This window comes from Triturus cristatus, chromosome 4_2 (assembly GCF_964204655.1).
Source record: "Triturus cristatus chromosome 4_2, aTriCri1.1, whole genome shotgun sequence".
Taxonomy (NCBI): domain Eukaryota; kingdom Metazoa; phylum Chordata; class Amphibia; order Caudata; family Salamandridae; genus Triturus; species Triturus cristatus.
In genome coordinates, this window is record NC_140586.1 from 124,115,419 (window position 1) to 124,134,039 (window position 18,621).

At 45.4% G+C, this 18,621-nt stretch overlaps 1 pseudogene; it reads left to right on the forward strand.

Moving 5' to 3' along the window:
• Positions 1–512: 512 nt before the first annotated feature.
• LOC146833136 (butyrophilin subfamily 3 member A3-like) overlaps positions 513–18,621 on the forward strand; it is a 52,849-nt pseudogene continuing 34,740 nt past the window's right edge.

Below are 18,621 nucleotides of genomic sequence, written 5' to 3' on the forward strand. Positions count from 1 at the left end.
ACCAAAATTCAAGGAATGGCTCAAGGATTTAATATATTGTCAAGAACAGAACACGATCTATGCTGACACACAACCGCTGCGTAGTCAGCCTAGGGACATATGGGATCCGTTAAGGGAATACTTGGTGGCCACTGCCACGGCGAGTGCAGGTGGGAGTCCGGTGGAGGCGGATGAGGTCTTGGCAGTTACTCCAACTGCTTAGGTGCGACTCTTTCAGGGGTTGCTGTGTTGAAGAGTTCGGGTTGGTCGTTGGGGGCAGTGCACAGTGGATAGGATGCTATTTGTAGGGTGCTGAACTGAAACTTCTGAGGTGCTGTGGATGTGGTGGAGTTGAATGGCTTGATTGTGGAGCAAGAGCGGGGGCGTATGAGGGGTAGGGGTCGGTTGAGCTGTTGTAGGGGCCTCAATATGTGCCACTGCCGATGGAACGCAGGGATGGGAGTTGCGTTATGCGCTGCTGTTGGGTTTGGCTATCTCCTCAGAGCTTGACCCTTTATTGGTGACCCGGCTCGATGGCCTCTCGGATGACGGTCACTCTTGTCCGGGGGATCAGTCGATCTGTGTGCCCCGAGCTGATATGGGATTGCAGTTGTTTGCTTGGTAGGCCCTTGGCAATCACGACTTGCTGCTTAGCACTTGGACTATGGACACTTACACCCTGGAAAGTACCAGATAAAGGAAAATAAGGGGGGGGGAGGGAAGTTGACCCTCAGGGACCTTGAATTGATGTGTATCGTGGAGTAGAGGCGTATGGGGTATATCACTAAACAGTGCCGCCGGACCTCCGGGTTGTCGGCCAAATGGCTGTGTACATGTAAGACAGCGGCTGGAAGGTTTTGTTGAACGCGGCCGGCCCGTGTGGTTGTAGGCCTGGTGCTGTGATATGTTGTGATGATAAAATAAAGGTCTTTGAAATTTAAAAAAAAAAAAAAAAAAAAAAAACTTACCACAGTGAACACCCTACTGTCGCTTGGGACTGGACGAGTGATACACTTTAAGTGCATTTCACACTTCCTCAATTTGAGGTTTAACGGGTCTCTTCACCATCTGCGCAGTTAAGATACCATACATTCAATCGCAGTACAGTTGTTTATTGCCTTGAGGAAGCTCTATTCAGGGTGAAACGCGTTGGCTGCATCGGTGCTTCGTTGTTTTGAACAAAGCAATTATTAAAAAATCTTGATTGACGTCATTGAAGATTCTGGAAAAATCTTTTCTTTCTTTAGCATTTATGCTGTTTTACCTTTGTGTTGCCTCTCTGTGCTTTTCTTTTTTCATGTAAAGCAGACAACAGAGAAAGTCTAGGTAGAGAAGCGCTGCCACGGTCTGAGTGGATAAAATGTTCTCCGCACAATCAGCCTGTTAGGTACCACACCGAACCTGCCCCACATGAGCAGCGTCTTTCCGGTGTGAGCAGAAGCACACAAGACTGCGCACAAGAAGACTACAAGAAGACTACATGCAAACTACCCCTTCTCCACACCTTGGAACAGTGTGCCATCCCAAATAGGCGGAATGCGCATGAACACTGCTCATGGGTCAATCTGAACGTGTTTCAGATCCCCTTTTCTAGCCAGTCACACCTTATTCTGTTTTCTTCTTCAAATTCCTGTGTTTTTTAATTATCCTGTCTGGGCCACCTGTATTTAAAACAAGTTCTCTCTGAAGACTCTGCTCCTCATTGGAGCAGTTGCAGGGTCAGTCCCTACACAAGACTTGCATGGGCCAGTCCAGCGCCCACCACACCCCGTAAATCAGCAGGACTGCCTGTAAGTATTTACACCTTGTAATGGTGGACTTCTGTGTTCTTTTATAGGCCAATTTCATCCCCATTGAGCATTTCCCCTATTTGTTTTTGTCTTTTTTTTCCACATCTGTCTTTTTATATTTTGTGCAATAAATGCTTTGCACCGTTTCTTAATTGTAGAAGCCAACCTGAGCATTTACCCTCATGAAGTATTGTAATTTTCAGCATAGCCATGTGAAATAACTGCACATAAAATAAGTGTACACGGAATACAATGACGTGGGCAGTGGGTATCCTGAAAATCTTCTTTGGATCCAGCCCTCCTGAACCTACTATGAGTGCCCCTGTATTAACTATTTGAAAAACAACTTGGTGCAAGGAGGGTGGCCATCTCATTCTGTGTTTCCAGTCCTGGCTTTAACACTTACAAATCATTGCCATCTGGTGTGTTAGTGTCTAATCAGAGCAATAGAAGCAAACCAAGACTACAGTACCCAAAATGCATTGGATTGTCACACAGAATCCTCGAACTGGACACAGACTGTCATTGTGACACGGAGTGACGTGGCCAAGCAGTAAATAACATTTGTATTGGGGTAGCTTTGCACCTGAACTAAATATATGACCAAACAATGGTACAAACAAATCTGTGTCCGTTTTTTCAAAATAGTGTATGGCAGGCTTTTTTTAGGGCCCCTCATACACTATTTTGCGAAGATAGTTGGAATAATCCAAAAGTGCTACTTAACAGCAGCATGCCCCCATCTATTAAGGTTTACGCGGGAAACTGATCGTGCCAGTTTTACCAACAGCACATGGAACTGGATCACCCCAGTTTTTAAAGGTCTATTAGCCGGAGCCCATAATTCATGTTTTTATGACATGTTCCCACTCAAGTTATAATTATAGGCACATCTTAAGGATCATATTCATATATGTTAGTGCCTGTGTTTACTCAATAATGGTTGAGCCAGGTGAACTTTACAAGTATTTAAAAAAAAGAAAAAATAGATATGCCAATTTTCACTGTTCTATACAGTGAATATTTTTCTACCTCACTTGGTTGATCGCTTGTGCCTGAAAGGGCTTTTCTCCTGATGTGTGAGATTGCTCGAAGTTTTGATTTGAGGTGGGCGTAAATCGCAGAGTTTTACTCCGCAGAATTCTGCTGAGTTTTACGAGCGGCGGAATTGCAGTTCGTAGTGCTGCTTGCGTGGGTTTTTCGTGCCAGGAGCTTGTTCCGTGCTGTAAAATCAGCACAAACAGCACCACGCAGCATGCAAGAGGGCGCTGCTTCTTTCTCCCGCTCAAATAGATTTTCTACTCGAGCGGCAGGCTTTCTCAACACGAGCAGCAGCTTTCTCAATGCGAGCGGTAGCGACCTACCGCGACAGCCTGAGTTGAGAAATTTCGACGGGAGGCAGTTATGTTATGTTATGTTATGGAAACTTCTAAAGTGCGCAATTACCCAAGGATGTCTTTTGCGCTGAGTTGGGGTGTTACAGTGTGAAAGGAGCAGAGGAGGCTAAGCGTTAAAAAGCCAAGTTTTTACAAGTTTCCTAAAACTCAGTAACGTGGGAGCTGCTTTGATATTTATGGGCAAGCTGTTCCAAAGCACTGCAGCTTCAGAGGAGAAACAACTGCACCCCATTTGAGTCTTTTAAATCTAGGGCGTGAGATCATTAATGTATTTTTAGATCTTAGATCTCGATTGGGAATGTACCAGGAGAGGGATTGTTTAAGGTACCTGGGGCCGGAATCGTGTATGGCTTTATAAGTAAGGCACAGTGCCTTGAATTTGATCCGGTTAGCCACTGTGAGCCAGTGCAGCTTTTTGATATAAGCTGAGACAGAATACAATTTGGGCAAGTCAAGAATAAGCCTAGCTGCTGCGTTTTGAACACTTTGTAAGTTCCTTGTGTACTGTTTTTGGACCTTAACGTATAGACCATTACAGTAATCCAATTTGGAAAGGATTAGTAGTGAAATCACTGTTTTTCTAGAGGTAAGGGGAATGAACGAGAGAATCTTCTTAATGATTCTCAAAGTATTATAACTAGAGGAGATGACCGAGGAGATGTGTTTATTGAGATTCAATTTCTCGTCAATGACTATGCCCAGATTTTTTACTTTTTGGACCGGAATGGGAAGAGTTCCCAACTCCATAGGCCAGCATGCTCGGCTCCAGAATTGGGGTTTGCTGCCAAATAGAATGACCTCGGATTTCTCCGAATTCAATTTAAGGCAGTGCTTACTCACCCAGTTACTGACTGCTCTCATACACTCATGAAACTGGGAGGTATTAAATTCTACTTCATTTGATGCCGAAACGACAATCTGTGTATCGTCTGCATACGAAGTGGGTGAAAACCCGAATTATCTAATCAGAGAGGAGAGTTCAATGACATAAATATTGAAGATTGGGGGACTCAGGGAGGATATCTGAGGGACTTCACACGGGAGGGAAAAGGGCTTAGATGCAAAGTTTCCTAACCTGACTGAGTGCTCCCTATCTGTTAAAAATGACTGAAGTAAGTCAAGAGCTTTATCAGTGATACCCAATTTTTCAAGGCGGTCAATGAGGGTGGCATGGTCCACAGTATCGAATGCCGCCGACAGATCGAGGAGGATTAGTGATGCAGACCCTCCTTTATCAAGGATAGTTTTTATTTCAACTGTAGCCTTGATTAGAGCCACTCCGTGCTATGCACGGCCCTAAAGCCGAATTGGGCAGGGTCCAATATCTGATTGTCCTGGACGAACTGTGTCATTTGAAAAGTAATCAGTTTTTCATCTATTTTCGTTGCAAAAGGCAGCCTCGAGATAGGGCGATAATTTGCTGGATTATCAGTGTCCAAATTTGGTTTTTTAAGGAGTGGTAGAATGGAGGCCTTTTTCCACAGTTTAGGGAAAATCCCGAGCTGAACATCCCATTGAAGATGTTAGTGAGATAAGATGCGATAGGAATAGGTACCTTTTTGAGAATCGAAGGAGGACAGGGATCTTGGGGTGATCCCGATTTGGTAGATTTGAGAAGGTTGAGCACCTCTGCTTCCGTAACAGGAGGGAATTGACTGAATTTGGGTTGAAGGATTTTGTCCAAAGACTTAGGTTCAAGGGAGGAATCTGATGCTGGAAAAGGGCTGGTGTTAAAATCTGTGATACTAAGATGGGTAAACGGATTATAGATTTGTTCTACCTTATTACAAACATGGGAAGCCATGTTCTCGCAAAAAGCTAGAGTGTAGTTACTTCTCTATCATCAGGAGGTTTGGTAAGTTTGTTTATGACTTGAAAGAGATCTTTAGAGGAATGTTTAGATGTTTCAATTTGATGTATAAAATAGGCAGATTTTTCCTTCTTAATGGTAGCCTTGTAACTGGCCAGGGACTATTTATAGACAACTCTATCGGAGGAATTATAGTTTGATCTCCATTTTCTTTCATGTCTTCTACAACATTGCTTTTTCTGATGGAGAGCTTCATTGAACCAGCGCTAATTTTTTCTTCTCACACGCGAGAAACACCCCACTACATGATGGTTGATGGAGTTTTGTGGGCAATATTCTGCCAACGGAGTGGAGTTTACCACTCACCTCTAGTTTTGATAGCAGTTCAAGCACATGTTTCAATTCAGATAGCGCCTACAAGCAAAGTATTTTAACCTTTACAATCCTCCAAATGAAATTGCGAGTGTTCACACATAGGTTGTGTCTCTTTTTCAAATCTGGCCTTGGTGCACTTTTTAGTGACACCATATACCGTTTCTTTTCTCTGTGGAATGTTATGCAATTGAAGGTGTGCACCTAATTGTGAGCATATGCATTTCAGCAACAACCTCCTTGTTAAGGAAAAAATCCTATAAGAGACGCACATGCCCCAAACTATGCAAAGCTTAACAAATTGTGATTTTGGATAATCTTGAGCAAATTGCGCCTCCAAGACTCATGTTTCCTTTATTGGCATTTGTATAGCACACAATAGGACTGTAGTTCTGCGTCGCAGAGCATTTGGTGGATTCCAAAACGGGCCGCGTCTCATTCGGTCTGTGGAGATGTGTAGTCAATGGTTTGGAATTAAAGGTCTGTATCTTTCAGCGGCGGCCGGCTCAGGGAGGCACGGTGAGGCAGGGCGTGGTGGGAGTGGGACGAAGTTGACAGACGACAGAATAGGTAAAACTAAATAAATGAATAATACCTATTCCATCGTCTGTTGGCTTCCCACCCTGCCTCGCCTCACCGCGCTTACCTGAGCCGGCCGCCGCTGGTACCTTTATTCAGAATTCAATACCATTATTTAAACTACTTTAAAATAGCTGAACTAGCTTCCTGTGGTCCTCCTGTTAAAGAATAAATGTACAACATTTCAGAGGCAAGGATCTTTCTTCCATCAGAAAGAAATTGCCAATGCTCTTTTGCCGTTTCGAGTGCGAGATGAAGACGACCAAAATAACTGTGGCTTTTGTTTTTATATTTTTGTTAGCGAGGTTTTTGTTTTTTATATTTTTGTGAGCTAGTATACAGCTATGCCTGGCTGTATATGGTGACAGAATGCTGCAAAAGGGATCTTACTGTACATGCGGTGTGTTGGATATGAATTTCAGAAATGTCTGGCAGACAGCAGCAACATGTGATCTTCAGCGCTTATTTGTTTTATTTTAAATTTATCTCTGCACTGCTTCTCATTGGGCACCAGGAAAGAGGAGGAGGGGCCTTTGGGTGGCAGGGCCGTCTGAATTAAGCATCCAGTGTGGGTGTATCACTGCCACTGCACACTGCAATGCAGGGATCATTAGTGTGTTTGCTTTTCATGCCAAATAATAAAAGTAAAGCTTCATGGTGGCGGCATGCAAGTGGGCCCACCTCCTTACTTTTCTGTTTTAAAATGTGAAATATAGCCTGCTAGCCGGTTTGTTTTAGTGTGTGGTTTTTTGGATCATCATCCTCTGAGCATGGGCGGTGCGTCCATTTGGGCGCTGGGGCGTTGCCCCACCTGCTACTAATGCCACATGCCCCCAGGGCCCATTCATCATTCGTTCAATCTAATCTGATTGTTGTGTGTGTTGTATAAACTCGAGGCACGGCGCGCGGCGCGGCTGTTCCGGGCCGGCAGCACCTCACCCCGAGGCACGCCCACTTGGTGGTGACTGGCAGTTGTTGTCTGTGAGCGCCGTAATAGTACGCAATGCACATGCTCCGTTTTGGGTATGGTCAAAAAATGACCAGCCCGATCATGCGCATTACTACTCCGCTGCCTTCCCCATAGGAGAGCGAGGGTTGCTTGCTTCATTGCAGCAGCCCCGGCCCCCCGGTCTCCTAATGGGCGGGGGGAATCTCTGCCCTCTAGCCAATCCCTTTCCCAATTCGTCACAGGGGGGTGGTGCCTGCCCTATGATGAGCTATGAAGGGGTGGGGTAGAGGGTGGCTGCAGGCAGGCGGCGGGAAGCTCAAAAGTGGATTGTGCGCAGTTTCTCTCGTTCCTGCTGGCTGGACTTGCCGCGCTTTGCTGTGCTCAGTGCTTCCAGCCGTTCTGAAGAGACACTTCGCAGACTGGAGGAGGTTTGTTTTGAGAAAAGTTTTTTAGTCTTGAAGCGTCTTTATCATATTTTTAGTTTACGTTTGTTGTGTTGCACAATTTACATGCCCGATGTGTGTCTCTTAGAGCGACGCCAGACATTGGCTCGGCTCCTAGTCTGTCTCACAGACAGTCTTTCACCGTTTCGGAGTGTCTTCGAGTGTATGGGAAGTTTTACGGTGCTGACGGTGTGCAGTGCGGTACACTACACGAACTCCATGATCAAGGGTTCCAGAGGTGCCTATGGAACTCTAACAAGCAGAGGAGCTATAATATTCCGAAAAACGGCACTTCAAACACATGCTTTTGTTTATTACGAGTTTAATGTGTTTGTATCTAAGAGGGGGGGTATGAGTGGCTCTAAGAAGCAGTCAACAGGTTTAAAAAAAAAAAAGGGGGGGGCGTGGCTAGCGCCCGGCGAAGATGGCGGCTGGTCCGTAGCTCTCCGGCGCTGACGGGAGCGGAAACGGCGCGCACGCAACTCTTTCTGCAAACATGAGCTGAAAACTGGGAGAATTGGCTTTCTGACTACCTGTGGCGTCGAGGGAACTTTGTATAATGCTGTTTGGTGGCTCGTCGGCGATTCTACTCGTCATGTAAGTCGACGCACGGCTGTAACACGCCCGCGTCCGCATTTTTGAGTGATTCACCTGACAGAGCCGTTACTCTCCTCAACGCGCTAACGTGGCGTTCTCCAAATCACCTATAAAATCGGTATGCTTTGTTTCCACCTCTGGGAGCGACGCCTGACTCCACAATTTCTTTTTCATGCAGCTTCTAATTTGGTTTGAAGAGCCCAAGGCTGTAATTTTTTTTGTTTTTTATTCATCTGTATGGACAATTCCATCACATGGGTTCTACGCTACCTATCATTTTATGAAATGACCCTCAGTTACTTATTCAGCTATACGAACTGCAACTGTCTCTTCATGTGGACCTTGTACTGTTTATAAATGCCAATGTTATTCTATAACAATTAGGAATTATATTCCTAGCGTGCTTTTGCTGACTTCTTTTTGCTGACTTCTCTTTGTGGTATATAACAGCCTCTACATGAGTCATATTCATCTCCTCTATCCATTTTAAACGCTTTCATTTGGGCTATTGTGATGGTTCCATGGATGTTCGCTTGGTCTTAAGCTTTTCCACGCATATGTGTGTTTTTATGATACAGTAATGTGCTAGGCTTTGAGCTGCTGTAAGGGGCGTTACTACTGTCATTGTTATCATTTTACATAAAACTTTACTCTAATTTATGGGTAGAGTAACTAAAGGTTTCTTTCAGCCTCAATCTTCCACGTGAAGATTTTTCATACGCACCAGCTCGCGTTATAACTGCCTATCCATGGATGACTCAACTAGCACCTCACCCAAGGGTGCATCAACATCTACTGCTCCTTCAGCCCCCGGTGCTACTAAAGCGTCGAGCAAACGACTGAAGAAGGATCCTCCGTCGCCTCCTAAGCAATCTACTTTAGTTACAATGGACCTCCTGCTAGAAGAAATCAGGGCCTTGCGCCCGTTTGTTGAAGAGACTAATTCTAAATTACAGCTTCTTTCTGATAAATGGTCAAATATGGAAGAACGTGTTATTGCATTGGAGCACAACGTTGATTCCTTAAATTCCTCTACTTCCAAAGTTCACTCCGTGTGCTCCCAGATGTCAATGTTACAGAAACAAATTGAGAATTTGGAAAACAGAAGCAGAAGAAATAATCTCCGCATTTATGGTTTGCCTGAAGGAACGAAGGGTACAGACCCCATCGCCTTCTACATAACATTCATCCCAAAGCTTCTTAAGTTGCCGGAAGGTACTCTTCTTAATATTCAGAGAGCTCATCGGCTGGGACCGGCACCATCCTCTTCGACGACCCCTTCTTCTGGAAGAAAGCCAAGGGGAGTGATCCTTTATTTTCTACAATATACTGACTTGCTAAAAATTTTGTCTGCGGCCAGGGCAATGAACCGCATTACCTGGTCAGGGGCCTCCTTATTTTTTTCTCAAGATAACGCAAAGTCAACTGCGGATCGCCGTAAAGAGTTTCTTGCATTGAGACCGCAACTCCGCTTCATAGGTGCACGATATGGCCTCTTTCATCCTTGTTTATTCAAAGTGACTATCAATAACAAAACTACCACCTATGAGGACCCATTGAGGCTGAAGAGCTTTCTCTACTCCTATCATGCTGATTCCATGGATACTTCTTCATCGAGAGCCAAATAAGCGTTTTCTGTTTCCCACATGGCTTTATTCTAACTACAAGTCTTTATTTAAATGTTGCTTTGATTGCAGGTTGATACTCAGTAAACATGGCATTCTTATGTTAATTTCTCTTTTCCACTGACATTGTTCCGTGTGGCTTCACATCCCTTCACCCTTTGTGTGTTTTGGATTGTATGTAAGTCCTGGATCTTTTACAGTTTTCTTTTTTCTCTCATCATGTCCTCTTTCTTTTATTTCCATATCACTCTGAATGTTTTCCTTCATCCCATTCTCATGTTAGCATCTCTCCCTGTCTCGCACTTTTTCTCTGCATTTCAAGTATTATCTTTTCGCTGTATCTTTCTCTTTCTTTCTTCTCTTTTATCTCAGTTGCATTATTTCTTCTACAGTTGCTTCGTTGTTTGGTATAGCATCATTCGATTAAGGTTTTATTTTAATCGGTGTTTAATATTTGCATATAGGCTTAGTTTATGCCCTTAAGATGTGTCTCGTGGAATGTCAGAGGTTTGCATTCACCTATTAAGCGACAGAGAGTCTTGACTCATTTAACTAAATTGGGAACTGATATTGCATGCTTACAAGAATCTCATTTGAAGGCTGAAGAATCTGCAAAGCTTAAAAGAGGATGGGTGGGGGAGGTCCCTTTTCCCCGGGTGATGGTAAACGTAATGGAGTCATCATTCTCTTTCGTTAAACCCTTTCCTTCAAAATATTGTCGCAATGTGCAGATGCAGTTGGTCGGTGGATATTTGTTAAATTTGTTATAGATGGTGCTCCAGTCTCTTTGTTTGAATATCTATGCGCCCACGGCAGGCGATTCTTCTTTCTGGACTTCCCTAGCCCAACAAATTACACAACATCTTGATGACAATTTCATTCTTGCTGGAGATTGTAATGAGATCATTGATCTGTTTCTTGATCGAAGTTCATCAATCCCCTTTGTCCCCCACAAATCCCACAACCTTTTTACACAAACAATTAAGCAACATAAACTCATAGATGCTTGGAGACTTTGCAACCCTACTTTGAGGGAGTACTCTTATTATTCCCTGACACATCACACTCAATCACGACTGGATTATTTTTTTATTTCCCATAATATATCTCAATCATTGGTGGCAGCGGGCATTGGCTCTATTTTAATTTCTGATCATGCCCCTGTCACTATTCATCTTGATGTTTTGGTGAAACCTAACTTACCTACTTTTGGATTCCGTATTTACATCCTCTTTTGGTTCTGTTTTTGATGAATATTTCCTTATCAATCAATCAGATGGTGTACCTTTTCATGTGGTGTGGGACGCTTTTAAAGCCGCAGCCAGAGATTTTATTATTAGATTTGTTTCAAGGAAACGGAAAAAGGCGCAGCAAATCACCAATACCCTACTATCCCAAATTAAGAGATTGGAGCATTCTTATTACTCCTCTAAATCCCAGGTATGTTTGTCAGAGCTTATGAAGGCCAAATTCCAATTTAATCAAGATACAACTAATAATGCCTCTAATTATCTATTGAAGTCTAGTGCCAAATTTTATGGTGGTCAAAACAAAGCTGGTAAATTGCTTGCTAACTATTTGAAGGTTAAGCATAACAAGCTTAATATAGAATCTATTTTTGATCGAAATCACACATTAAAGTTCAAAGATGAGGATATCCTTGAAGAATATCTCCAGTTCTATAAAACATTATATACATCTGAGACTCTCTCTTCAGACCTTTCTATCTCTCAATTTTTGTCTAAAATCCATTGCACACCTGCCACACGCCCAGATCTTTCATTTTTAGAAGCTGACCTTACGCAGAAAGAGCTTATTACTGCCTTGAAAACACTCAAAAAAGATAAAGCCCCGGGCCCGGATGGATTTACTGTGGAATTCTTTGTTCATTTTGCACATCTACTCATCCCTAAACTACATTCCCTCATAACCACTTTCTTACAGGCAGGAGGTTCGTCTGGCTCTTTTTCGGATGCCCTTATCTGGCTAATACCTAAAGATGGCAAGGATCCACAACACTGCAAGAATTATCATCCTATCTCTCTTGTCAATATAGATTACAACATTTCCTCCACAGCCCTAGCATCGCGTTTGGAATCCCATTTACCTGATCTTTTGGGTGCAGAACATTCCGGCTTTGTTAAGGGTCGTCTCCTTACGGATAATACTCGTTTATTCTTTGATGTCCTTTCCAAAGTTTCTCAGGTTCCCCATTCCTTAGCAGCGATAGCTTTAGATGCAGAAAAAGCTTTTGACAGAGTTGAATGGCCATACCTTTTTCACACACTTGAGTGGTTTGGTTTTGGGCCTAAAATTATTGCTCTGATCTCTATTTTGTATTCCAACCCGAGGGCGGCTGTATGCGCAAATGGTGGGGTCTCTTCTTATTTTCAACTTGGTAGGGGGGTCCGACAGGGCTGTCCACTATCTCCTTTTCTTTTTAATCTCGCTTTAGAACCTTTCTTATTGAGAATTCGTCAAAATGGGAACATCCACGGTTTCACCTTCAAAAACACTAGCGTCAAGATGGCAGCCTATGCTGATGATGTTCTTCTGTTTCTCTCCCAACCTCGGCTCTCCCTTCCCGCCTTTTTAGAAGAGGTCGACTCCTTTGCATACGTTTCTGGATATAAGTTAAACAGGGATAAATGTGAAATTTTACCTCTCACCAAATATACTTTTTTTTTTTTTTTTTTTAAAAACCTTTATTTGTGCATATGAAAAGGACAAATACGGGCCTACAACCATCCGGCCAGCCACAAAACGGTTAAGCACTGAGACATACATTTCAACCCTTGTGCGTCAATGGTCAAGATTAGCAACGATTCAGGAGTTATACACTGGAGAGATCCTTGACACCAGGGGAAGGAGAAGTAAAGGTTAATTTTAAGGTTTTCAAAATAATTTTATCGAGGAAAAAGTCAGTAGAGGATAGAACCAAGGAGATTCGAGTCCGCAAGATGGCTTCATCACACGGGGGAGCAGCATCATCATTAAAACGGCCACAGAAAATCTCAGACAGTGAGGCGATGCAGTTATATAACAGGATAGTCACATGAGTAAATACGCACCCCTCCAAAGCCGCCCCCACTCAATCCACCCCACACCCGGACCCCGAATCGGAAACAAGTATAGCGCAGAGACATAGAAGAAAGAGGCCCATAGAACTAAAAAGAAAAGGTAAATTACCCCCCCACCCTACACCAATGCGGAGGCTACGGCCTGCCCCCCCCCGGCATAGTGCCTGTCGCCCAATGAACCCGAAATATAGACAAGAGAGAAAGTAGGAATAGAGTAAAGAAAATAAGAAAACAAAGAAAAAAGCGAGGAGGAGCCCACGTAACCTCAGAGCGCCCGAAACCACCGGCCAACTACGCCTCCACTCACTGAAAACCCACCACACCCAAAGGCGGTCGTGTGAAGATAACATGTCACAACAATATAAATGAAGGCAGACAAGTTGCGACGAGTGCGCACAACATATGCAGACAGTTCCAGTCCCAGTCCAGCCCATCCGTGACACCATGGTGATAGAAATCAATCTAGCCCTGGCCCGATCGCGGGCGTAAGATTAGACTAGCCCCCACATGAAGGCCCCGCAGCCCGTGCAGACAAAGACAATATGGCCGCTTGGGAGAAGATGGAGAAGTAGAGTCACAAAATGGCCGCCGATCATCTATTGAGGTCCCCTTGTGCACCATATAAAATCCAAACCTGGCCTGTAAAGTACAGGAGTTCCACATAAAAGAAGCCGTAGGCCACCGTGAACGGTTCCTCGGGGACGTCAGGTGTCGCTCAGCTGGATACTCTTGCGGACGCGGTGAGGCAGGCAACAACAAAGCAGGCAGCAATGAACAGGGAAACAAAATGTCCACAATTGAGCAGGAGATCGATTGATACTGGGTGCAGGGAAAGCCAGATGCAGACACCAATGTAGCACGGTTATACACCGTCGTTGCGTCCCCGCAAGAGGACAGAAGCACTGGCAGACCCACGTCTTGTTGAGAACAAACGGGGCGCTCACGACCCGCAGCCGACAGTATGGAGTCGAACCGCTCACTCAGCGTTTGCAAGCCGACACACAATTGCAGACGAAGGTCCCGCAGGGCAGCCAGAACGGAGCCGCATGTCAGCGGAAGCTGCGCCCCCACATCGGCAGCAATCCGGGACGGCACTGTGGAGCTGGAGTCTGGTAGAGGGAGGGCGAAGCGGGCAGCGGGCGAGACCGGAGCATCGCCCCCCAGCAGCGAGCAGGCAATCAACGCCATGTTTTACCGCTGAACGGTACAGTGGCCAGGGGGGGGGGTCGTAACAAGGAGGCAATTCCACACAGGTCTGCGCCGCAACAGGTGAAAGCCAGCAGTCGCTTCCCCTCCCTCGGACTCTCTTGCAGCCGACTAGGCAATAGAAGAAGGGGGTCCGTAGCCTTCCACAGCGCGGGCCACAGAGCGAAGCAGGAGACCCGCCACACCGGGGCTTACCCTATAGCTCCAGCCCGTCAGGTGAAAGGTGAAGGAGGTGTCCGGGCGTCTCTCCCCCGGCTCGTCTGGCGACAATCCGTGGTGTGAGGGGGGATCGGGGCCGCGGGGCTCAGATTTGCGCCGGGGATCCAGTGACTGCGGAGCTTCCAGGGGGCCGGCCAAGGCCACATTAGAGCAGGGGTCCAGCGCGGAGAACAAAGGCACCAAGAACTCCGGCATCCGGGCGGGCTCAGACTCCGGGAAAGCGGCGGCGCGGTCAGCGCGTCGTCGCGCACGTTGCACCTCGAAAAACGGCAAGGATAGGAATCAGGATGATAGTCCGAGGCCAAGGGCCGGCGGAGCCGGGCGCTCAAGCGTCTGCTCCGGTCGCCATCTTGGCTCCTCCCCAAATATACTTTTAAGGCTGACTTTGCTACTTCCGGCTTCACATGGAGTCCCCAATACATTAAATATTTAGGCTTACACTTTACCTCTTCAATATCAGGGACCATATCGCGATGTATGGATAATTGCATACAAAAGTTGCTCTCCTTAACAGCGAAGTGGCACCCGCTATACTTGTCTTGGTGGGGCCGATTGGATACCATAAAGATGATGCTTTCACCTATAGTTTTATATACAATTTCTAATATCCCGCTGTCTATTCCCTTAAAATATTTAAAAAAATGTAACTCTATTTTTTTCTCCTTCTTATGGAGTAATAAGAAATCGCGTATGGCTTTGTCAAAGTTGATTCTCCCAAAATCGGAGGACGGTGTGAACTTCCCTTATTTCCCTATTTATCATAAATCCTTCTTACTACGTCAGGCTTCGAGATGGCTTTCTAAATCCCACATTAATTGCCCTCTATGGGTTACACTTGAGCAGTCCTTCATTTCCCCATTTTCATTTCAAGAATTTCTGTCTTTCACGCATAAACCTCAGTCTGTGTTTACTCCTATAATTAAGCATACGTCTAAGATTATAACACCTCCTACCTCCTTGACTCATCCTGATTGGACTTCCTTTCTCAACCTTACTATATGGCACAATGTTTATATTCTAATAAAGAATAAACCTATATTTTGGAAATCTTGGAGACAACGGGATCTGATTTGGGTGCATCAATTGTACGCTCATGGTGAGATTATGTCCTTTACACTTGGGAGTAACTCTTTTGACCTGCCTGCATCCTTTCGCTCCAAATATTCTCTCCTGACACAGGCTATCCAAATTGCCCGTATGCAGTGCATAGCCTCTCACCACTCTATTCCACCTGCGTCCGTCCATGCAGATAAACTCCGACTTCTTCTCCTTCATAGCTCCAGGGCTTCTGTTATATATACATTTCTGCTTAGTCCACCTATTCCGAGAGAGAAAACCAAGGTAGAGTTGGCCTGGGAAAGAGATCTTCAACTTTCTTGGTCTGTGGAATTTTGGGATAAAATTTGGCTTAAACTTAGGAAGTCGTCTAGGGCTGCCTGTACCACACAGACACTTTTTTTAATATATAATAGGCTCCTGCTCTCTCCGCTTACTTTTAATGCAAGACATGCTGACCTTTCAGCTGAATGTTGGACTTGCTCCTCACCACATGCTGATTTACATCACCTACTCTTCACATGCAAATACGTTCATGATTTCTGGGGGAAAGTATGGTCTCAAATTAATTTGATTTTTGAATCTTCACATCACTTTTCCATTTCACATATCTTCTTGGGAAGTTTGTCTCCTATTTGGGAGAAGTGTAATTCTAATGTAAAGATAATTGACTTACTGTTAGCAGTTGCTTTCCAACAAATAACTAGAAATTGGAAAGATTTTACTAAAATATCGTATCAGGCATGGTGATATGCGGTTTGCCATAATCACAGATTGGATACCACATATGTGTACCCGATGCACATGGCATCAAAGCGCTTAGATTTATGGACGCCTGTTACACTTTTCATTGATGCTAGTGCCCGACGATCTCTGTCTCTCACTCCTTTCCAGCAAGAAGTGGCTAAACCTCCATGACTTCCTTCATGTTGATAATGTATGATTTAGTAATATTCAATTTATAACTGTTATATTAGTACTAAGTATACCTATTTCTTTTTGCACTGATTTTTGTGAGACGTTGTTATTTGATTATATTGTGTTTATAGGACTTACATGCACATTACTTATGTTATGTCAAACTTTAATTACTTCATTGTTTGTAATATCTTCATTTTCATCACTATCGTATTTACTGTTTTAATGTATTCTTTTTTCCCAATAAACTTATTTTGAACTGAAAAAAAAAAAAAACGTTGATCTTGTTTGAGTGTATCAAGAGAATTTAAAGTAGAGGTACTGTAGACCGAGCAGTGTAAGAGCACCTTACAGATATCACGTGTGTATTTCTGTACTGGATCGCCACGGTTACCTTAATGACGGCTCGTCCTATAAACCTGCTGGCTGGCCCACCTCTAAAACAATGGGCACAAACGTTTGTGCTAAATTTCTACACTTGTGCGACGAGCTAAATGTGCACACAATTGGTGTTAGCAAAAGTGGCCTAGTGACTAAATTGCCGATTTGTGGCTTAAGAGTTTGCGTTCGTTTTAGGCTGGCCCTCTGAAACAAATGCGCGTGATACTGTGCACTTTATACAAGAAAGACACGGCTTTGAAACAGGTGGAGCCGTTCTGACAGCAGCACCACTCAAATACTGTCTGTCATGCTCTCTTTAGCCTGAAAGCGCCTAGAAGGACACTCCGCAGTGTAGCGCTATATGCGTCGCCTCTCTTTCTCAGATTGCCTCGCTGAGCGGGATGTGGGTGTAATGATTATGGTTAACCTCTTCAGTGCCCATGACGAGATAGTCTCGTCATGGAGCACGGTTGCGCTGTGCCCATGACGAGACTATCTCGTCATGAACCCCACCCACTAGTGCAACGCCCGGCACAGGAGGGGGAAAGGGCGTGGCACTGAAGGGGTTAACATGCCAGTCCGTGTGAGGTTCACGCCGCGCTCAGCACGCAGCAGTACTGGGCACGCAGGTAGCGCCCACCAGAAACCAAGGCGCCCGCTGCGCCCACGACAGTTTTTAGGTCTCGGATAGCGAAGGCTGCGCTTGCGCAGTCTCGCTCGCGAGATTTAATGACTTGGAGAAGAGGGGCTTGAACCCGGCCCTCTTCTCCCCTGTTCTCCATTGGCTGGCCTCTTGAATGCTGGCCAGCCATTGGAGAAGAGGTCCGTCATTCCGATTAGGCCCCGTCCTTTTCGGATCGGGGGGCGTGTTTTTGCAAGAAGTCTAATTATCTCCTCCAGCCAATGGCTGGAGGAGAGAAAAGACAAACACGCCCCCGAATCCGAAAATGCCACTGCGTTTCTCCGAGGCATTTCTGCTCTGCCTCGGAGAAAGGTAGTGGTGTGTTGTTTAGGCCCATGGCAGTTTTCGGGTTACTCTTCTGTTGCGAAACCTACATCCCGGTAGAAACCCAGAATGTCACTGCCTAGATATCTGCGTATTTTCTGTTTAATTATATTATGCCCCTGGGGATCGGCTGGGATTGGAGAGATGGTCGTAATCGGCCTAGTCGGATGTTTTCTACCCTAGCATCATCACGGAGTTGTTGTGTTTGCTTCCTCCTGCTCTAAAGCTCGCCTTGTGTCATCCACACTTGTGAAAACGGGAAGAGAAGTAAACACATGATCTAATCCAGAGCCTGGATCTGCAACAGATGTCGCGAACATTACCACTTCCTGCAGGGCTGGGTCTGCCTATCATGGCTAGCTCCCGCCCCTTCATGGGCACAGGCGGTTCCTCTGAGGCAAGTACGTGTGGCAAGCTCGTGTGGGGCTGTGCGTGGGCGGAGGGGGGTGCCTCGTAGGATTTTGTTGTTGTAAATAATGACTCCCAGCTATGTGTGGATGTGATATTTGTACAGCGCGTACATAGGCCAAAGGCAGGACGCAGCAGTAAACGAGCAGTTAAAGGGCTGGGTGCGGCCTGGAAGCGGAAGTGACTTTTACTGCGTCGTGGTGTAGTGTTTTTCCTTTTCAGAAAGGCTGCTCGTGACTGAACATGATGATGAGTGGCGAACATTACCACTTCCTGCAGAGATGGGTCTGCCTATCATGCTAGCTCCCGCCCCTTCATGGGCACAGGCGGTTCCTCTGAGGCAAGTACGTGTGGCGAGCTCGTGTGGGGCTGTGCGTGGGCGGAGGGGGGTGCCTCGTAGGATTTTGTTGTTGTAAATAATGACTCCCAGCTATGTGTGGATGTGATATTTGTACAGCGCGTACATAGGCCAAAGGCAGGACGCAGCAGTAAACGAGCAGTTAAAGGGCTGGGTGCGGCCTGGAAGCGGAAGTGACTTTTACTGCGTCGTGGTGTAGTGTTTTTCATTTTCAGAAAGGCTGCTCGTGACTGAACATGTTGATGAGTCGATGCTATAGCTGTAAGTCTGTAAAAAAAATAATCACGGAGGCGGCGGCTTGTATACGTTTGGGTATTCAAGATGAAGACGGTAAACTTCAGCCAGCGGGGCCTGGGAGGACAGAGGAGCAGTGGGGCCAGGGATGTGCCTAGAGGCGTGAGAAGGATCTGTAATATGACTGGGGTGTGCCCTTCACACCGGTTGTGTC